General features: G+C 39.7%; 1 long non-coding RNA gene across 1 annotated transcript in view; it reads left to right on the top strand.

The window, feature by feature from the left end:
- Positions 1-14,683, top strand: part of LOC148755002 (uncharacterized) — a 78,226-nt gene extending 63,543 nt beyond the window's left edge. The window contains exon 3 of the long non-coding RNA XR_016019495.1: positions 14,501-14,683. This is a non-coding gene — a long non-coding RNA (uncharacterized LOC148755002). The remainder of the gene's footprint in view (positions 1-14,500) is intronic.
- The last annotated feature ends 8,409 nt before the right edge of the window (positions 14,684-23,092 follow it).

Raw genomic sequence — 23,092 nt, 5'->3', positions numbered from 1 at the left:
AGATAACATGTAGCTGAAAATCAGAGTTCAAAATGTGCAGGCTCAGAAGGCAACTCTAAGTCTGATGGAAACTCCTTTGATGATTAGAAAAGGAATTCGGAGTGAGATCATGAGATTGGAAGAGACCAAGAAGGAGTCAGTCAGATAGAGAGGACTGTACTTCCCATAGCCATGTAGTCACAATAATGGTGTGGTTCGATGTGCCAGGAGCTGTGCTCAGGGATAGCCATGCCAGAGCTTATTGAATCCTCTCCCAATGTGGAACCAGAGAGTTAAATGTGTATTCAAGGTCTCTGAGTTAGTGGGGGTCAAATCCAGAGCTCAAAGCCAGGTCTGACTAAATATCACCCTTAACCATATGATTCCTCGCCTTTAATAATGCCAATAGAGCATCATCTATTCAATGTGTGGTGTTAGGATAGCACTAGCTGCTGAAATAGAGAAGCCCTAAATCTCAGTGGCTAACAAAACAGAACTTTATTTCTTATTCATGTTAAGTCTATTTGGCAGCATGGGGATGGCAAAAGAGGCTGTGCTCTACACTGTCGTTCAGGGATCCCAGCTGACATAGGCTGTGCCATCTTTGACACTTGCTTCCAAGGTCACTCTGGGTGCCAGCATCCAGAGGCAAATGGAGGAGAGATAGTGGGGGATCATATGGTAAGTTTTATTGGGTCAGGCCTGGAAGTGGCACATCCATGTTTGCTCATAATTTGCTATGATGACACTTATCAATAAAGGAGGCTGGAAAATATAGATTAGTTGTGGGCTCAGGAGGAAAGGAAAAAGGAATTGGTGAGTAGCCTACCAGTCTCTACTATTCTTGTGTTTTTATATATTTATCTGAATTTAAGTACAGCACAGGGAATATAGTTAATATTATAATAACTATGGTGACAGATGGTTACTAGACTTATTGTGGTGATCACATTGTAAGATATGTAAATGTCAAGTTACTATGTTGTACGCCTAAAACTAATCTATTATAATATTGTATATCAACTATAATTAAAAAAAAGAATTTCAGTATAATAAATAAATGTGTTTACCTACTAAGTGCCAAATACCATGCCAGGTTCTGAGGATTTAAAAATGAATCCATGTCTCCAAATCTAATGGAGACTAGACACACAACTAAAGTGACATGCGTGGCCTTCTTACTTAGATAACTATTCTAGGGCATTTGGTTCTTAGGTTGCATTTATGTATGCGGAATAGTTTTTAGTTCATCAATATTGATTTGGCTGTTTTGGAGTCCCTAGGTTTGTCTGCTGCAGGGTCTGACTCTAGGTGCCAGTCTAGCAGTAGGTTTTGTTTTCCTTTAAAAAGCTTTGATTAATCCATCTGCAGGGTCCCCAACACAACACAAAAGCCGAATTGTTCACCTTCTGCAGCTCCCTTTTACATTATCAAGCTCACATAGTAGGATCTGCATTCCATCTTGCTAGGCCTGAAGGATTGCTTCTTGGAAAGCATCACCTAAACTCTGGACCAGCCCCTGTGTGGGTGGTGTGAAGAGCAAGATATTCTCAGAAAGTCACTGAGGACGGGGATGCTGTTTAGAGACTTAGGCAGTTTTGTTAGAGGATTTGACAACCTTCTCTCTTAATACCCATAATTAAAAATTTGTGCCGTCTCTTAAAATAAATATTTTCTCTGTTTAAAGCTCATTTGGTATTTTATCTATACTTATTAGAACCATAAATAAGCCAAGACGTTAATTGGCATTTTTAACAGAAAACATTTTAAAAATTATTTCATTAGCTTTCTGTGACTTTGAGAATGCACATTGAAAGCTCACAGGAGAGGAGGATTGCAGATAACAAGCAAATATTTCAGCACAGGACTGTGGCTGATGGTGTTTTAAGCCAATTAACTACAGGTTATTTCTTTGCGAGCATGGGCTATGTGTTTTTATTCTATTCTGCTTCAGAGGGAGAGTTTAGGTATTTTAAAATAGAGCACACAGAACCTAAGTAAAAAATAGGGATAGTCTAAAAATAAGGTCAAGTAGAAAATAAAAGTAGACTGGAAAGATGGGGCCAAAAGGAAAATTGATGTGTCACTAACCCCTAAATCAGTGGTTTTCAACTGGAATATACCAGATATATTTTCAGGGTATGTTAGTTTTCTAAGAGCATTTAATACTTTTGCATATTACTTTTTATGGCAATTTAGAAAATACTATAAGAACACTCTGGGTCTTCTGTGTGACCACTCAGTACCGCTGTGAGATTTTCATCCTTGGGACTGTTTATGTTGACACAGGATGGTCATGGGGACTAACGAGACAAGCACAGCAATGGGCCTAAAAATCTAAATGATATGTTTGCATCAAACAAAGCGAAGTGTCCTTACAATGCACCACATGAATGAAAGTTTCACAGTAATTTAAACAGAGATCATCAGCGAGAGAATTGAGTCATCACACCATATGTCATTGTAACAGACATGGGGTTCAAGAGCTCACTATGGATGGTGGTCAGTTTTGACATTATAGCTTCATTCGTCATGTTTACTAATGCCATGAAAATGAATTGCACTAGTGTTACCATTTTGCTTGCATTAAATTTTGTATGCTTGTTTTGGTTCTTATAATTGTATAAGGGCTATAAATATAAGGAATTTATAACTCTTTTTGGCTCATACGCAATTTAAGTAAAAAACTGAAGTGTTCGTGAGAATTATGCCCCACCCGATGACTACTGCTGGGCCACAGAATTCTGCATTGACCTTCCTGGTGGCTCAAACTAAAAGAGAGAGAAACTTGATCAGCTAAAGATTTATCTACAAGATAAAAAATACCATGTGTACTCAGGAGAAGTTTTGCAGGCAGTTAACCATACACAAAATTTCCCCAAGGCGTGCCTATAAAAGTGATACTAAGCAGTGGACGGTCAGTAGTATCCTTAACAATGTCCCATGATCACCAAAACAGCGAGTTTAACCCCGATATTTCTCTAGCATGCTTCGAGGCAAGACAAAGAAGGACACATGCCAATTGAAAAGACTTGTGGTGCACCAAAGCAAAAAGGACAACTAATTCAAACAAAATTATAACTGATTCATGTGAAATCCTTAGGAATTTGTTCCAATCATAGTTTCAATATATTTATAAATTCCTATCCAAATTTGAAATCCTATTTTTTATTTCCATAATTCATTTTTACATTTTGGCCCACAATGGTAACTAAAAAAATAAGGTTGCCTTTTCTCTCTATCTCTGTGCTAAAGAAAAAAAGCAACTGCTTCCCTGTTCTCTCTTCCTCTTAATATTAAAAAAACACAAAACGAATAATTAACTGATGTAGAACCTAGTCCTTCAGAATTAAAATACATGGGGTTTGCAAGAAATTATTCCTGTTTTTATGCGTACTGTCAAAAAACATACTGAAAATCATTGACAGGCATTTGGGGAGGGAGGAACTTCCAGGAGTCAGGCCTGAAATGAGAACTAGCCAATAACAAGCATGCTCTCGTGTAGGCTTCTAGGTTTGTTTTATTTTCTGTGGCCAATGTTTTTTTCTTTGACATTCTTTATGTTTTATGACTATTTCCCTTTTTTCATATCTATAGTTCGCAGCTTAATTTTTGTACCTCTCTTGTTTTAACCTATGTTTAATAATTCCCCAACCAAATGACTGTTTGCAGCTAGAAGCATAATTGTGTCAAATTACTAAATCGTCAGTGTTTCTCCTGTCTAATGATCTTTGTTTAGGGCATCATGCTGTGATAATAATTCTCACTGTGTATGCCCCGTAATGATCCCGTTACACAAGTAAATGTGTTACTGATGATAAATGACTGAGGAGACTTCCTGTTACCATGAGAAAAGCAAATTGAGCCGTAAGTATCTTGGTAGATAAACTGGTGTTCACATTTTAATTTGGAGATAATTTGTAAGAATAATTTTTGGTAACATAGACAAATATATGGTACTAATATCTACACCCCTGCCTAAGCCAAAAATTGGGGATATCATCTCTGTCACACTCACATCTCATATATCAAGGCCGACTGAGGTTAACCCCCTAAATAGCTCTACCCTTTGATTTTCTGTCTTTCCTGATAGTACCCTAAGTCAGGGCCCATCATCTTTCATCCATGTTATTTAAACCGCCTTCTAACTCCTCTCCATGGTTTTTCTCCTGCCCTCTCTTCAGTCCATCACTACACAGAAGAGCCATCTTTCTCAAGCACAAGGTAATCACGTCCCTCCTGTGCTTAAAAACTTCAGGGCCACTCCTTGTCCTCAAACTCTTTCTGTGGCTTCTCAGGTTCTTCATCACAGAAATCCTGCTTGTCTCTTGGCCTTTTCTCATCGCACTGCCCAGCCTTCCTTCCCCCCACTCTACGCCAGCCTCCCCCATTCTGCCCCAGCCATACTGTATTTCCTCCTGTTCCTTGAACCAGCCGCACAGTCTCTCCCTTCTGACCTTGACACTCTGTTTCTTCTGCTCAAGTGCTCTTTCTCCATCTTTTCCTTTAGGTTTCAGCCAGGGTGTCTTACCTCAAACCTCATACCCAACAGTGAGTTGGATGGCCTCCTGTGGGTGCTCATTGCACCCTATACTTAGCACCTTTGTAGCACATATTGTAGTACATTGTCAATTTACTTGTCAGTGACAACCTCCAAATGTGGGCTGCTTGAGGAAAGGGACCATGTTTTGAGAAAAATAAATTCTTGCTCATATGTATGTATAGGATAGCTAGATCCTGAGTACCAGGTAACTAAGTACACATGGCATGGTGGTTATAAAAGAAAGGCAGCATGGTACATGGGAAGGGACAGGCGCGGGCTTCATCCTGCCTCTGCCTCCTGACGAGCTATGAGAATTTGGACAAGTTATTTGCTCTTCCTGAGCCTTAGTTTCCTCATCTGTAAATGGAATAAGACTATCTAGTTTCAGGGTTGTTATAAGAGGTTCAGTGAACTGATACCCATAAAAGATGTGCAATGCCCAGCACATATTAGACTACTTAGAAGAGGTGGTTAATATTATATTATCTGTACTATCTGATCTCCACTGCTACCCCACCAGCTCCCCAAAGCATGAGATATATGGAGGTGGGAACAGACGACAATGCAAGGAATCTAAGAGGTTGAACAACCATACTCAAAGTCCAGAGGGTGGTAGTGGGTGTGGGGAGAGGCAAGGACGTGGATAAGGAACCACGTTAAACTAGAGGGAGATGTACTGACCTGTCTCTTAGATGGAACCACTCAGTAGTCTGAACTCAGTGTGGAGGAGGAAGGAGGCAGTGCTCTTCAGGACCCCAACACAATGCTCAGTGCCCCAAGGCAATCTCAGCATAGGTTGTAAGGATGTCAAGATGTTGGGGGGCACATCAGTGTGCACATGAGTCTCCTAGAGATGTTGTTAAAATGCAGGTTCTGATTCAGCAGATCTGGGGTAGAGCCTGAGTTTTTGCATTTCTAACAAACTCCCAGGTAATGTTAATGCTGCTGATCCAGGGAGCCTCCTTTGAGCAGCAAGGATGTAGAAAATAGCCATGGATGCTAGCCCTTATTGGTGTAATGACGTTGAAAAAGTATTAGTCTTTTAGCAGGTGGTATGAGAATTCCTTTGGGGAAGAATACTCTGTGTGTTTGGAAGAAATACACTGATAAATCACTGCGACTTGGGGTGGAGGGGTGCCTCACCAAGCACAAGTTGAAGTAGTAATTGATGATCTTAAGCTGTCTTCTCGGGAGCGGGTCCCCCATTAATTTCAAGGCCATTTTGTCTGTGTAAAAGGATGAATGGGGCGTCTGGATTTGAGGGCAGAACATAATCGTTCTGCATAGGAGGTGAGAAGAGCTAAGGGGAAGAGAGGTTACATGGGGGAACTGGAGAAATAGGGACCCACATTGAAGAAATGTCTATATAGACATACGTATAGAACTTGTTTGACAATATACTTCTTTTCCTCATCTCTTCTAAGCAGCCCTTTGGATTGCTTGCAGACGCTTTTGTGCATATGATTTGCTCTCTCTCTCTCTCTCTCTCTCTCTCTCTCTCTCTCTCTCTCTCTGTTTTTCTTTTCAGGGGGAGAAGGCTGGAAGAAATGAGTGAGGGGATACCTCACAGCAGGGTTAAACTAGCCTCAGAGGTTCTCTTCAGCAGCTGCTGGGTGGTGGGGAGGCAGGAGTAAGGGTGGGACACATCCCATCTTCTGTTGTCGAGTAATATGCTCTATGCTATCAAAATCAGTAATTAAAGCAAAGAGCAATAATGGGTTGGCAAAAACACCGGGGCAGCAATGACAAGGGAGACAAGAGAATAAGGTTGACAGTGACGGGAGTGTTTACCTAGAAAAGAGCAAATTTTATCAGCCATTTTCAGGCTTGCTTTATTTCATAATCTCACAAAACTATAACTCAAGGAACTGGCACTAGTTTTAAAACATAGTAATTTAACCTGGGGTCCAGGAAAGGGCCTGGAGAGGTGGTAGCTTTGAATCTCCTAAAATTATATGTATTATAAATATGTGCATATGCGTATCTTTCAAAGGAAAGGCTGCTTAGCTTTCACTGAATTGCGTATCACATGGTTGGAGGAAAATGATTGTGAATCACTGACTTCAAAATTAAAGTGAAAAAAAATTGAAAGAAAAGGAAATTATGAATCTTGTCAATAAGAAATTGGAATAATCAGTCCAGTGTTACAATGTTATTGTTCACTTAAAAATAATGAAATCTATTCAGAGGAAGATGAAGTTTTTATGTCAGTTTAGAAAAGTAAAAATGGCTTCTCTCGATATTATTCAATAAAAAATGATGGCCAATGATTCTCTATCTCCATAGTAAATAAACACCTGACATTAGCCTGTAAAAGAACAAATTCACGTTAGACTAGTAGTTCTATCCCCCAGGGAATATTTGGCAATGTCTGGAGATATTTTTTGGTTGTCTTGACCAGAGGGGTTCGTAATGGTATATAGCACGCAGAGGTCTGGGAAGCTGCTAAACATCCTACAAAGCACAGGACTCGTTGCACAATAAAGAATTATCTAGTCCAAACTGTCAATAATGCTGAAGTTGAGAAACCCTGAGTTAGAATAAATGAAAATGCCCTGGCTACAAATAATTGAAGCATACAAATAATTGAAATAGATATCTTGGAGATTGCAAAATTTCTTCCTATGAGGTTTTAATGTTTCAGAACTCTTCATCTCTGCCTAGCAAAGCACCGTCATTTTCTTCAGAGGTAAAAGTGCAGTCTCTGGGGATGAAGCTGACATAAGAAAGGAGCTTCGATCTTTTTCAATTTCATGTCCTTGCAGTTCTTAGTGTGGGTGTACAGAAGACACTTAGTGTTTGCAGAATGAAGACATATTTCTATTGATCTTCTTATTACAAATGACCTGCCACTAATTCAACTGCCTTTCTCAATAGGAAGGATGATCATATTGTATGAAATTGAAATTGTAGGGAAATTTAGATAGGAATACAATCACCTGGTCTGAAATTTAGCCAGACTGGTGTCAAGAGCCTGCTGGAAAGTGGCAGCCATGCCTAATAATGTATCTCCCATATAATCCTCTCCAAGAACCAGTTTGGAGTGGGCTCAGGCCCTTGTGGGAGGAGAGGTGTCACCTTTCTGGGCACTAGTACCAAAGGGAGTCATGGGTTGTGTGGAGATCCTTTTCCTTTAGCTGGAATATCAGATATGGGCTTGAGTAGCAGACATCACCGTGTATCTCAGGCTGCCTCTTGCAAGCATAGGAAGGAAAGTGGATTTAAATTTCTCTAACAGTCACACATTCACACTGGAATATTGCAGTAAGTGAGAAGAGGGAAATAGAAAATCATGTCACCACCTACCAAATTAATCAGTCTACACATTCAACTCACCTTGTTTTGGAAGTTGTGTAAGTAATTACAAGTCAATGAGTACATTTATATTCTACTGATAAAATGCTGCCTTTTAAGGGAGAAGATGTGATTAGAGTTTAATAAGCTGAATTACTAGGTTTTAAATTCATGGGCACAATTTGTAAATTTATAAATATGGTCTGCATAAAACCCTCAACATTAACCTTTCGTAAGTTGGAGACATACAATAGATGCCCATTTTATTCTTAATGAATAATTAGAAAGCATTTTACACGTTCTACAGAGTCATGCTTCCCAATTTTTAAATCAGCAATTAGTCAAGCTACTGGATATTCAGTGCAAGAATAGTACTCAGTGGTGTGTTTTCTCAAGCCAGACTGATTAAACAGCTAATTATAGAGCTAGCTATTGCAGCTATGGTCCCCAAGCTTAAAGATATTCATAATAGTTAGACACGGCTATATTTGGCAGTGTTTTGCTATTGCTGCGATTCAGGGAGAGCTGTATGAGTTATAATCTTTTCTCATTAGTGGTGAAAGGAATGCAAAGTGTGTTTCCATTAGTCTGTACTCTGTAAAAACAAATGTAGAGTCAGATGTGCAAAATCAGGTTTTCTTCAGGAAAATCAAATGAATGCAGTGGGCTAGCATTTCTGAAAAATTTTGTATTAGATACAAAGCTGACATTTTGAATGGATGTGAATTATTTTTCAGATGTATTTCATCTGAACTAAAGGTAAATCTTCTTCACACCCACTCAGTGATACATAGCGTCACCAAATTAAAGCTTAAAGGTTATGGTTTCCCTTTGCTTGTTTTTCAAGAGCTGTGACCATAAAGAATTCTTCTATATTTGAAGCACAGATTCTAAAGCCTAACTCCATGTTCCTTCAGAGATGGAAGGCTAAGAACAGCTTAGATCACTCCTTCAGTCCTTGAGTTAGGGGCTCTGAAATTAATAATAATAATATAATAATAATAATAATAATAATAGTAAAATTAATTGAATTGAGCTCCCCTCAAAGAAAGATATGACAGTCTCAAACCTCATCTCAAACAGTTCTGTGCTTTATGCATCCCCTGAGAAGACTCCTGAGTTGTCAGGGGGAGCAGACAATAGATTCAGAAATAAATTCAATCAAAAACAAACACGGAGTATGGAAGGAAAGTTTTTTTAAAAAAATGGAGAGCTATTTTCCTGGAATTGGGCCTTTAACGGAACCAGGCCCAGCACGTCCAAGTTCTACCTCCTACTGGTTCACCCAGAAGGACTATTTTGTGTTCCAGTATGTGTGCTCTGTGATTAGGGTGAAAAATACAACTTCAGGTGCACTGATCCATGAAGGTTACAAGAACGATGATGATTTTATTGGCTATAAAAAGAGAATAGTATTAAAAACAGAGCCCCTCTTACATTTTTAATAATAACGATAAAAAAGACTGTCTTCCATTAACTAAGTGATCAGTTAATTGCTAAAAACAGAGAAATGAACATCATGTGCCTCCTGATACGATGTACCAAAACAACGCAACATTACTTCTTTTGTTTTCCTGACAAAAATGAACAACCTGAATTAATTATGAAGAAACATCAGGCAAACCCAATCTGTAAGACACATTTTACAAAATATAATAACTGGCTTGTATGTTTTATAAATATCAAGGCCAAATAACACAATGAAAGGCTAAGAAACTGTTCCAGATTAAGGAAGAACGTGAAGAAACATGAAAACTGGTGCAATACAGTGTAATATAGGATTAGATCCTGGAGTGGGAAACATCAAATAGTTAGAAAAGATACTAGTATTAGTAGACAATTGATGAAAAATGTATATGGAAGATACTCCACATAGGTCGTCAGGGAAATGGAAATTAAGGCCATGAGATACTACTACATACCTATTAGAATGGCCAAAATCCAGAACACTGACAGCACTAAATGCTGACGAGGATGTGGAGCAACAGGAACTCCCATACATTGTTGATGGGAATACAAAATGGTGCAGCCATTTTGGAAGGCAATTTGGTGGTTTCTTACAAAACCAAACATACTCTTGCCATACAATCCAGCAATCATGCTCCTTTGTATGTATGAGTATCCAGTGGAGATGAAAACTTAGGTCTACACAAAACCTGCAAAAGGGTATTTCTAGCAGCTTTATTCACAATTGCCAAAATTTAGACGCAACCAAGATGTCGTTCAGTAGACGAATGCATAAATAAACTGTGATACATCCAGAAAACAGAATAGTATTCAGCACTAAAAAGAAATGAGCAATCAAGTCATGAAAAGACATGAAGAAACCTTAAATGGATATTGCATATTCTTTCACTTATGAAAGAAGCTATTCTGAAAAGGCTACATATGGTATGATTCCAATTACTGTTATTTGGAAAAGAAAAAACCATGGAGACAATAAAATGATCAGTGGTTGCCAGGAGTGGAGGTGGGGAGAGATGAATAGGCCGAGCACAGAGGATTTTTAGGACAGTGAAAATATTCTGCATAACATTTTAATGATGGGTATATGTAGTTATACAGTTTTCAAACCCATAGAAAGTACACCACCAAGAGTGAAACTTAAGGTAAACTATGGACTTCGGGTGATGATCATGTGTCAATGCACGTTCATTCTTGGTTTAAAAAAAATGTGCCATTCTGGTGAGCGATGTCGATAAAGGTGGAGGCTCTGAATGTGTGGGGACAGAGGGCACATGGGAAACCTCTGTACCATCCTCTCAATTTTGATGTAAACCTAAAATTGCTCTAAAAAATAAAGTATTTTTGGTGGTCTAAATATGATACATCTTCATTGAAATTACATAACTGCTCTGTGTTAATGCCATTATCAGGATCTAAATAATGTAATTATCTTTATAATATTTTCTAAGAAATCAGAGAGAGACTGTAAATGCATGTAAAATGGTTAAATAAAATGAAAACAAATGAAGTATTTTTAAAAAATAGAGTATTTTTAAAAAGAGTACGGATTGTGGATAATAGTACCAGTTTAAATTTCCCTGTTCTTATGAAATATACACTGTATTACTTAATAAAGGAGCACAATGTCTCCAAACTTACTTGCAAATGATTTAGGAAAGAAAAACCACAGACAGAGATAGAATAGAAATGTGTGTACATATAAAAACATACATGGGTAACAAATGGAGAAAAAGGGAAAATGTAAGCAGTTGGTGAATTTGTGTAAAAGGTATACAGGAATTCCTTATACTATTGCAAATAAAAAATTGTTTTATAATATTTAAAAAGTTGCCATTTATTGAGCACCTGCTAAGTGTGAAGCCATGTTCTACGTGCTGTAGATACATTACCTAATGTAATTTCCACAACTGACATATGAAGTATGCCTCATTTTACAGAGGAAACCAAGGCCCAGAGAAGATTGTTAAGTGACAGACAGGCCTGGTCTCAGCGTGGGTTGTCCAACACTAAACCTGGGGTTTTGGCCATTATGCTCTCCTGATTCTCCATAAGAAGCATATTTTTATACTGATGCATGTTAGTTACCACCCAGCCCTTTCCAAAGCAAGTTCCTCTGGGAATTCTAAGCTGGCTCTAGTACACTCTTCCTCCTTCAATGCAAAAGCAGCCAAGTACACCATGTAAGCACTGGAGTTACTTCTGGGGCCTGAGGACAGCTGACTCCCGGGGCACAGATCTCCAGCCTCCTCAGTTAATAGCCCATCCGTAAAGCCCCCTGACCAGCCATCCTCTCTGATGCTCTTATTCTCATCTTCTTGGTACTCTCCTTAGTCCTGCACTTCTTCCTGAGGCTCACTAGAACCGCCACTGATGTCCTTCTTTTTCATTTAAGTGATCGTTTCTTCTATCTTCAGCAATCTGGTGCCCTTGTGTCCCCTCCAACAAAGGTATTTATCATTCTGTTACTCTTGTGACACACAGTCTTGTGATAGGATTGACCTTTTCCAATTGCCCAAAGTGTTATGGGTTGAAGAATGTTCCTGCAAAAGATGCCTATGTTGGAGTCCTAACCCACCAGTACCTGAGAATGTGACCTTATTTGGAAACAGGGCCTTTGCATTAATTAAGATAAGATTAGGTCATACTGTAGGAGGGTGGGCCCGGAATCTAAAAGGTCTGGTGTCCTTATAAGAAGATGATGTGAAGATAAAAGAAGAGAGAACAGCATGGTTGAAACTGAATAATATTTGAATGTCAATTATAATTTTTTATATATATATATATATATATATATATATATATATATATATATATATGGTCACAGGATGTGGAGTACAACATAAGGAATAGAGTCAATGGAATTCTAACAGCTCTATACGATGTCAGAGGAGTAGTAGACTGGGGGAGGGAGGTTATCACTTTGTGAGGGGTATAAATGTCTAACTATTACATTGTTTTGTACACCTGAAACTAATTAAAAAAACAAACGGAAGAAGGAATATGAGTAGACTTCTCTCTACATAATCAATTCAAAGAGATTGGAATGTAAGGAAACATTTAAAACTACCTTCATGTACATTCACAAAAATAAAAGACAAACAGAAAAAAAGAGAGAACAGCATGGCTGATGGAGGCAGAAACTGGATACATCCACAAGGATTACCAGTGACAACCAGAAGCTAGGAGAGCAGTATGGAACAGATTCCCCATCAGAGCCTCCAGAAAGAGCCAACTCTGTTGACACCTGGATTTTGGACTTCTAACTTCCAGACCTGTGAGAGAATGTTTCTGTTGTTCTAAGCCACCCAGTTTGTGGTACTTTGTTATGGCAGCGCTAGGAAACTAATACACGAAGGCTGCTTCAAATTCCTCCTACATCAGTGGATTAAAAAAGAAAAAAAAAGACAAAAAAGCCCTTGTTCTTTTAAGATGATGAGTTAGGAAGCGAGTGATCCTTTATGAAAATATTTTTTAAAAGCCCCCAAACATGGATGACTTGTTCTCCCTCTGAGATATAAGAAGAATATTTTTTAAAAAGGCACAATTTCTGTTTCTGCTCCTAACTCTGTACTGCTTTGGGTCGTACGTGAGTTTTTCAGGAAAAGAATGATCGAAATCTTCTCCCAGTGGGGTCCAGGGGAGGCGGGAAAATTAGTATAAGGAGGGGTAGCCATGCTATATCTGACGGTACCAGTCTTGTCCCTTGGTGAACTGCTGGGTGGGGAAGAACCACCACCAGCGAAGGGTCCCCCAGCCTGAGAGAGAGAAAGTGATTCCCTGATACTCTCTCAAGAGGACCACAGACTAAAGCTGGAAATATCAGGCACTCCTATGGGTATAAGCATGTAAATCCTACTAGCAGTTTAAAACTTTTATCAAGCATCTAATATATATAAACCCCGTCTGGGGTTTGAATCTCCACACAAGTTACTTATGCTGTTTCCTGCACATAGTATGAATGATTGCACCTTATACATATTATGAATTATTATGCTCAATACATAGTATGAGTTACTGCAGGCTTCCGCCACACCTGCTGCTTTTCTCCTTCATACTTTATACTTCACAATTTGGTGTCTTGTAGTTCTTCAAACACATCAAGATGTTTCAGGCGTCCTCTGCCTAAAATGTCTCCCTTTTCCTCTTTGCTGTAAAATGTATTTGTCCAGGTTTTGGCCCATTGAAGCACATAGTGTGTGTTCAGGAAATGTTTATGGAATCAATGAATTATTCCTTCATCCCCACATTGAGTTAACCACTCCCTTCTCTGTGCTTAGAACCTTCTGTATGCATCAGTCCTTTCACTTATGCTATGTTGCTATTTACTTACCTCCTTCAGTTTTTTTTTTTTTTGTCACCATCATATCAAATTTATTATTCCAATGGCACTAATACAGGTGGAGGTGCTTATGATGACACCGCACAAGATTTCCTGCCTTCTAGTTTCTGTTCAAAGAGAAATGTCTATTTGCTTGTTCTCCCCACTTTCTGGGAGAAAATCCACTATGAGCCATTTACCCCAATAAACCTCTTAACATGTTTATTAAAAAACAACAACAAAAAACAACTTTTTTTGGACATTTGAATGTCCCTCTGAAGAAATGAGAAAAAAAAAGTGTTGGGTGTTCCATCCTCTTCCACACTCCCACCAGCCAAGCCTAATAAGTCCCTGCTGCAAGGGCATTTTGATTGCCTCTGAAATCTTGAAATATAAATGGAAAGCAATGGCACAAGTGTTCATGTAGGGTGCCGGTACAGAGTGGGCCCCAGAAATCTGTCAGGCACAGAATCGCTCTGCCTGGACAGTCTTGATGTCTTGAGGGGAATGTGAAGGCTTGTTGCTATGGTGGATTGTGGGCTCCCCACCGGTGCTGCCCCGAGACCCGCCCAGGGCAGGGGCACTGTGGGGAGAGCCACCTACGATCTGTCCAGGAAGACAGCCGGGGCTGGGATGCTCTCCTTCAGGCCTTTATGACCAGGCTGGGGTGGCCGGTGGTGTCGAAGGGTCTCAGACAGGATCTTCCAGTGGCCAGACACACACTGGGGAAGATGTGGCACCTGTGTGGGGCCTCAGCTTGGGATTGAAGCCAGGGGACTCGCTGACTGACAGGTAGGCCTTCACCACAAACATGGGGGCGCCAGCCACCAGGGACTCCTCCAAGACGAGGTCCTGCTTCCTGTTCAGGACTTCATAGATGCCCCAACCTCTTGTTTCAGATGCTGGGTCTCCACAAGGTGGGTGGGCTGGCTGTAAGCCCGCTGGCTAGAGGATGACGGGCCTCGCGTCAACCTGCAGCCTCACATCGGACATCAAAGTGCACGACCTGCATGTTCTCCTCGCCCAGCGCCCTTTCGTTGGTGGCCCCCTGGAAGCCAGCCAACATGCGGTCCTTGATCTTGCTGAGGTATGGCCACCCTTGGTGATGGCGGTGAGGATGGTGGGGTTGGTGCTGGCGAGCCCAAAGCTCCAGATCTTATGGGCCTCGGCCAGTTAGCAGGTCCCTGCTGGAGCTCCTGGAGGGTGGGCACCTCACCCTTGTTGATGGACTTGACCAGGCTGTTGAGGAAGGGCGGCGCCTTCATGTTCGATTGGGGGTGTTTGTGGGGGGACTTGGACAAGCACACACAGCATGATGGACTCCTACTGTAGCGGACACATCTCGCAGTACGACCCCACCAGGATGGACTTCTGGATGAGTATTCAAGTGTGGTCCTCCTCTGGATCCTCCAGGTAGATCTCCATGTACATCTCACTGGTCCCTGCAAGGCGTGCTCCCTGGACCCCTCAGTATGCACTGCACCATGGGGTGCAACGTGGCCAGCCGCTTCCGACCCTCCACCAGCTCGGGAAGGTTGCCAGGGTTTTTGGCCTCCATGATGACCCTAAGGATGGGGCTCATGCTGAACATCATGGGGTGATGTTGTGAGTGTGCTCGAAGGTGGTGATGGAGTCTGTCTTCATCAAGAACTGGTCCGTGTCCACCAGGCCCACGATGTTCCCACAAGGCAGGTCCTCTATGGACTCTAGTTTCTAAACACCACACAGTTCCTTGGTGGCTGGCTCTGTTTCTGTTTCTCCTGGCAGGATAAACAGAACCGTTTCTGAAAAATGGTAGATGCTCAATCAATTCTTATTGAATTGATTTGAACCTTTATTCACTCTTGGGCATCTGCTTATCCACTGCACCTGGGAATTAGTGCAGCCTGTGTACTGTCTTCAAATGCAGGCATCTTTTTGATGTGGTTTTCTGGCTTCACATGATGTGGTTGTTCTAGGCAGAAGTCAACATACTACCAGTGTCCAGGACCAAGAAGTATACTTAGCTGGTTATTTTTGATTTAGATCCTTGTCTTGAGCTCTAAAGTTTTAATGAGTTCAAGATGCAAAGAGACTTTGGATGTAGACTCTAAAGGACCATATTTCACAGATGGGTTTTTTGAGTTTCAGCAGTCTTTGTAAGTCCTGAGTGGCCCTGTGCACTATGGGATTTCCAGACAAGGTAAGTCCTCTTCCCTCACAGCCTACGGGTTCTGGGCTATGGACCACACCACCCCCAGCTTTTGTGTGAGGAGTGTTCAGGGCTTCCTTGAAAGGGAAGATTCATCGCCAAAGAGAAACCTAGAGGGAGGCAGGATAGCATAGTTGTTAGGAGAATAGATTTTGGAATCAGCACTGTGTTTGAATCTCAACTCCACCCCTTATTAGATGTGCAGCTTTGGACAAGCTACTGAACCTTACCTAGCCTCAGTGATGTTATCTGGAAAATGGGGGATAATAAATAATACCTATGTATTATATTACATAGGTATATAATAAATAATATAATAAATAATGCCCGGTAATATACTATGTTATTATATATTTATTATATTATATTATATTATATTATATTATATTATATTATATTATATTCTCAGTCTTATAGTAAAATAATACTGGGTCTTATATTAATTTTTGCTCCAAAAGATGCATTAGAGCTGATTGTCCGGCTAGGTCTTATTTTCAGGGAAACACAGTAGAGTTTTCATAATGATTAAGTGAGTGAACGCATATAAAAATCCAGCCCAGAGTAGGTATCAGTAACTGTTGCATCATTCTGTCAAAGTTCAGGCAGATTGAAGCTTTGGCACCTCAGCTGGCTTAAGTGCTTTTTCTTTGATTTTGTATATATAAGTCCTTTTCATCAACAACTGATGGTACCCTCCCACCCCGTTTTCTCCCACCTGCTACCTCCTTGAAAAATCCAGAACCTTAGCTTTTCCAAATGTGTGCCCTGAGTGAGGTACGTTTTCCATTCTAAGAGCAACTCATAACTCTAAAGCTCTCTAATGATATTGGGGACATTTTTAGCTATTATTCCTTCAAATACTTTTCCTGCCTTGTTCTCACTCTTTACTCCTTCTGGGACTCTAATTACACATACATTAGACAATTTCCTATCATCTCGCAGGTCCTGGAGGCTCTTTTATTTTTTGCCAATTTTTTTTTCTCTCTGATACTAAGATAGTTTTTATTGATCTGTCTCTGAGGTCACTGATGCTTCTGCCATATCCAATCTGCTGTTAAGTCCCTCCAGTGAAGTTTTATTTGTTGTTGTCCTTATGCATTATTAGAGAAGATCTATAGAAATCCCAGGGTGTTTCCCAAGCTCCTTTAATTTGGCAAGACTCACTTTTTTTTAAAAATTTATTTTTAATTAAGGTATAATTAACATATAGCGTTATATTAGTTTCAAGTGTACAACACAATGATTTGATATTTGTATATATTGTGAAATGATCACCACAATAAGTCTAGTTACCATCAGTCACCATATATAGTTATAAATTTTTTTCTTGTGATGAGGTCTTTTAAGATTTACTGTCTTAGCAACTTTCAAATAGGCAATACCGTATTATTTTCTATAGTCACCATGCTGTACATTACATCCTGATAACTTATTTATTTTATAAATTCAAGTTTGTATCTTTTGACTCTTTTCACCCATTTCAACCAAGCCCCCTACCCCTCTCTTCTGGCAACCACCAATCTGTCCTCTGTATCTATGTGTTTGTTTTTTTCTTTTGTTTTTTCTTTTGGGATTCCACATATAGGTGAAATAATATAGTATTTGTTTTTCTTTATCTAAATTATTTCACTTAGTATAATGTCCTTAAGGTCCATCCATGTTGTTGCAAATGGCAAGATTCCATTTTTTTTATGACTGAATAATATTCCTCTGTGTGTGTGTGTGTGTGTGTGTGTGTGTGTGTGTGTATGTGTGTTCTCATCTATCAATGGACACTTGGGTTGTTTTCATATCTTGGCTATTGTCAATAAGCTGCAGTGAACGTGGGGGTGCATATATCTTTTCAAATTAGTGTTTTCACTTTCTTCAGATATACCCAGGAGGGGAATTGCTGAATCATCTAGTGGTTTTATTTTTAATTTTTTTCAGGAACGTCCATACTGGTTTTTATTTTTTTCACTCTTAAATTTTTGTTTCAATTTGACATTCAATATATTTTTTTAATTTTATTTTTTTCAATTACTGTTGACATTCAATATTATTTTCTATTAGTTTCAGGTGTACAGCATAATGGTTAGTAATTTTTATAATTTACGAAGTGATTCCCCCCTGATTTCTCAATATCAAGAGATATTCACTATTATATTAATTTCAGGTGCACACTGTTTTCCATAGTGGCTGCACCAGTTTACATTACTACCAGCAGTGTACAAGAGTTCCCGTTTCTCCACATCCTTGCCAACACTTATTTCTTGTGTTTTTGATAATAGTCATTCTAACAGGTATAAGGTGGTATCTCATTGTGGTTTGTATTTGCATTTTCCTAATGATCAGTGTTGTTGAATATCTTTTCATGTGCCTTTGGCCATCAGTATATCTTCTTTGGAAAAATGTCTATTCAGATCCCCTGCCCATTTTTTAATTAGATTTTTGTTTGTTTGCTATTGAGTTAGATGAGTTTTTTAAATGTATTTTGCATATTAATCTTTTATCAAATATATGAGTTACAAATTTTTTCTCCTATTCTGTAGGTTGCCTTTTCATTGTGTTGATGATTTTCTTTGCTGTGCACAAGCTTTTTACTTTGATATAGTCCCTCTAGTTTATTTTCACTTTTGTTGCCTTAATTTTGGAGTCAGATCCAAAAACTCATTGCCAAAACTGATGTCAAGGAGCTTACCACCTTTGTTTTTTTCTAGGAGTTCTAGGAGTTTTATGGTTTCGAGAGCAGGACTCAACTTCTAAACTTCTGTCTCCTCTGAGGACCTTGCCAGGGCTTGGTTATGGGTATTGTTAGGGTAGGTCTAGAGTAAGCCTTGCTCTGATCATGCTCTTTAGTCTTAGTGCATGGTCTTTCTGGTGTCTCAGCTGGTGCCTGGCCTTGTTGAAAGATACACAGACTGGAACATGGTCAGCAGAAGTCTCCTCAGCAGTGAGGACACTCATACTGTTTTGATAACCAAAGTTCCATCTGAGTATGGTGATTATGGGGAATTTTGTTTTTATTCTCTCTCTCTGTTTTTTTCTCTACTGTAGATATGTGTTATTATAAATAATAAAGAGGTTAATTATAATAAAGCATGTAAGGAAGGAGTTGATTGCTCGTCCTCACGGATGGTTTATCACTAGTTGGTTCCTGGGTGGTGAGGCAGGAAGATGCCAGAATTAGATGGGAATAGGGCTAAATAATCTTAAGGTTTCTTTGTATCCTGAAGCATTTTATGTAGTCAATGAGTGATACAAATGGTAAGTGCTACAGGAGATTCAAAGACAGTGGGGCTCTCTGGATGGGCTTGGGGAGCAGGGGAGCTTTGTGGGCCAGGAAAAAGAACTGCATTTTCTAGAATCCCAGGCCAGGTCTGAAGTCTATGAAGGAGTTTGATATCTATGTGTCTTGATAAATGCAGCTATTGGGTATCAGATAGCAACTTCTATCTTTGGGTTTTTGGAAGTTCCTGAAATTTTTATTTGCAGAAGGGAGTTAGGGAGAAACTGAGTACAGGAGATGCAAGGGGTTTCAGAAACAGTCCTGTAAAACTGCAACAAATGATACCCTGCTGCTCTCAGTTCACTGGGTATAGTAAACTATCCCTGATGTTCGTCAGGAGATTTTCCTTTATTTAGAAACGTGAACCAGACTTCAAAACTTCATGTTGTACCATCATTTTACAAGTGTTTTCTAAAAGGCTGAAGCATGTGCCCTTGGTCTCTCGCCTTCTGTAGGGCAACAGCATGAAACTAGAGCACGTGAATGTTGACAGGTGACTTGAAATTGTGATGATGACAGTTATAACCCAACGTTGTGCAACAACATCTCAACTGAGGCTCAGGTTTCCAATTTGGATATCAAGGAATGGAAAGTCTTTTATCTGATACATTTTCAATACCAGGGTTGTGTCGAGGGGTGGAGGTTGGGTGGGTGGGAATGAGGGGTGAGGGGTGGTAGTTGCGGGAGGACACACAAGCCCATAGATATCAACCAGCTGATGTTATAAACTTCTCTAAAAGAAAGGCAGTTCATTACCTAGCCTTTGGACATGCAGGAAGCTGGGAAACAGTGATTTAGGTCTGGAAGTAAGGCAATGTGTATCATCTTGCTGTCTAGGGAAGAAAGGAGAGAGAACCTTTTTTTTTATTTTTAAAAAGAACAGGATAACAAGAAAGAGGTGATGGGGAGAGAAAGAAATGAATTTCAGTGCCATTGGCAAACACCATGGGTAACAGTCCTTGTTAAAGAACACAAACTGGTATTGACCACTTAGAAAATTAGCTTTTATCTTCATATGGATTCTCTAGAAAGATCTTTTCCAGTGAGGGTGAATCTTGGCTAAATGAAGAGAATTGCCTAAAAAAAAATTAAAAAAAAAAAAAATCTGCTTCCATTTTTTTTCCCCCTGGCAGCATTGCTATTGTTTCAAAAGAGCTGCCCACCCCATTCCACCCATAACTGAAACCCAAAGGTCATCGAGGCCCAGCAACTTTGGTTCACTGCAAGCATGGTGGGTCCCTCAAAATGAGTGGGAAGAAAACTTGTCAACATCATTGACACAATCCTGATCAGAGTGCTGGGCAGTAACTGGTTAACCGCAAATGCCATAGCTTCTTCGGTACTGAGCGGGCAACGCCCGTTAAGTGAAATAACTGAGCAGCAGCCAAGGACACACAAACCTCTCCAGTGGGTTATTGTAAAATGTTTCTGGAGGCTGGCTGTTCACTGGGAAAGTGGGAGTAGTTCAGTGGATGTTTAGGGGATAAGTTTTTTTAGGGAAGAAGGATCTAGGGGTGATTAGGGATTCAGGTCTCCCTAGGATTACCCAGCTAACAAAGGTGAAGGAGGGGGCCTATTTCTACTAGTAGAGATCTGTTTACTATTCAATACCTCCCTCTTCATTAGGTTTCCCTAAACCTCTGAACCCAGTAATTTTGTGGTCAATCACTATGAAGAGGGGGCTGATTATCCAGGAAATCTACTCTTCTGGAGGCAGATGCTCAAATGGAGAAGATCAAGGCATGGTGTTCCCTAAGAACGGTTATAGGGGACCTATGAAGGCCCCTGGGCCCACAAATCTAGAGTTCATTTACTTTCACCATCAAAATGGAGTTTTAATGCAACTGTAGAACTTGAATTTAGGAATGTTAAAATATAGCCAGGTTGGTGCTTGCTTTTGGAAAACATGCTATTCTTAACCTGTTAGTAATTAGAATGACAAAACAGCTTCTGTCATAGGTGGGGGGTTCTATATCGCCTTCGAAGTCACATAACAAATAGCTCATGGTAAACCTAGATTGGTTTGCACATCCAGGAATCAGGAATAGTTTAACTCAGTAATGTTAAAGTAGTTGACATAAAAGGAAAGTTAAATTTTCAAGTAACAAATGTAAACGTTACTGAAAACTAATGGATTGCAAAAGGTGAATAAAAATGCAGTCTGTTTGGAGTTTATTTTTTCTTGCAGGCTTGTTAAGGATTTGTTTCTTAAGCTTTCTCTTTGGAATGCTAACACCAAGAACAGAATGCAATGAAATCTCAGGCCTTGGGCCAAGGAGAGGCTTACCTCTGCCCTTTTTAACCTCTGCTCTTTGTAGTTCTTGCTTCCTCACCCGCAGCAGCGTGGCAGCCTCAGGACATGCCTCATGTGCTTTCAGAGAACCCACGTTATTTGCACTGTTTAGGTTTTGCTGTCTATTTTCTTGGTGAGGTTTATGCATTTCTCGTAGGAAAGAAAACTGATGGAAAGATGGATTTAAGTATAGCAGGGTAGGTCGAATTTTGCTAAGTGAGACGCTTTTTATTGGGCCAGAAATATTAATTAGGCAGTAGTGACACCACCTGGTCTTCTTGGGAATTTTTACTCAACCAATTCATTGGAAAAATGGGCAGATTTTTATTGTGTCTGCTTAAACTGTGTTAGGCACAGTAAAAGCTACATAAGAAATGGGAGAGCCCTGATCTTGAGGGGTTTATTAACTGAGGAATATAAAAAACATATATATGCCTTCTCTACTCCACCTTCCCCACCTCTCACTCCAGAAATTCTGATTCAGGAAGTTAAGAGTGGGAGAAGGATGCTGGCATCTGTATGTATATATTTTTTTTCTGAGAAATTTGATGGTCACTTGGGTTTGGGGGGAGATTCAGGGAAGACTGATTGATAACATACCTGGAGAAATACCCAAGAAATGAGAGAACCAAAAGAATTCAGAGTAAGTAATATCAAGGTTACCTGGGGTAATCGGAGAGGCTTCCACAAGGAGAAGATTCTTGTAGCTCTGTGTAAAAAAAAAGCAGAGAAGTTAAAAAAATAACAATAATAAGGTAATATAAGCAAGGAGATATTCCAGGATGGGGGGAAGGCATTTTATTCCCTACATATGCTATTTAATAATAATTTAGTTCTCCAATTTTACTTCAGTTTCTATTCTGGATTCTTAAGGAACAAACGAAATATTCTCTAATCTGTGCTTTCAATACCTAGTGTAGGGGGTGGCCGGTTAGCTCAGTTGGTTAGAGCGCGGTGCTTGGTTAGAGCGCGGTGCTCTTAACAACAAGGTTGCCGGTTCGATCCCCACATGGGCCACTGTGAGCTGCGCCCTCCACAACTAGATTGAAACAACTATTTGACTTGGAGCTGATGGTTCCTGGAAAAACACACTTAAAATAAATAAAAAGTTAAAAAAAACAACACAAAAACTAGAGAAAAAAGAAATGCTTTAAAAAAAGCAATACCTAGTGTAATTATACGTCCCCTGAATTTACCAAGTGTATCAAGAGTATGGTCAGAAAAAGAAACCACTTCTGTTTCAAACAGAATTTCAAATAGAGGGAATTTAATACAAATCGTGGTCTTATGGGTGTTGGAAGGCATTGAAGAAGTAAAGAGAAAAAGCAGGGAAACTGGAGAAGCAAAAAAGAGAAGGCGTGATACTTGGAGGAAGCAGCTCCTAGCTCTAGGCATTAGGGGAATAAAAGAGAAGAGGAGTTCTTATCAGAGTCCAAGAGCAGGATTCTAGAGGTTCTACCTAACCAATGCTAGGATGACAGAGGGTGGTCTCGTCTCCCTGGCCAGCACTGGGACAACCAAAGAAGGGCAGTTATAGCAAAAGCTTGGATCACTGACAGGACACAGCTACTTCTAGGAACACCAACAGAAGCAAGAGTGTGAGAAAGAAGAATTTAACAAAAAGTCAACTAGTGAGGGAGTCTGGGAAATGTAGTTTGTACATTTAAAAAAATTTTTCAATTACAGTTGATATATCGTATATTAGTTTCAGATATACAACATAGTGATTAGACATTTAT

This window comes from Rhinolophus sinicus, chromosome 16, assembly GCF_057876585.1.
Source record: "Rhinolophus sinicus isolate RSI-liver-muscle chromosome 16, RSI-T2T, whole genome shotgun sequence".
Lineage (NCBI taxonomy): Eukaryota > Metazoa > Chordata > Mammalia > Chiroptera > Rhinolophidae > Rhinolophus > Rhinolophus sinicus.
Note: the sequence above shows the minus strand (reverse complement) of the source record. Positions and strands in the feature narration are given on the sequence as shown.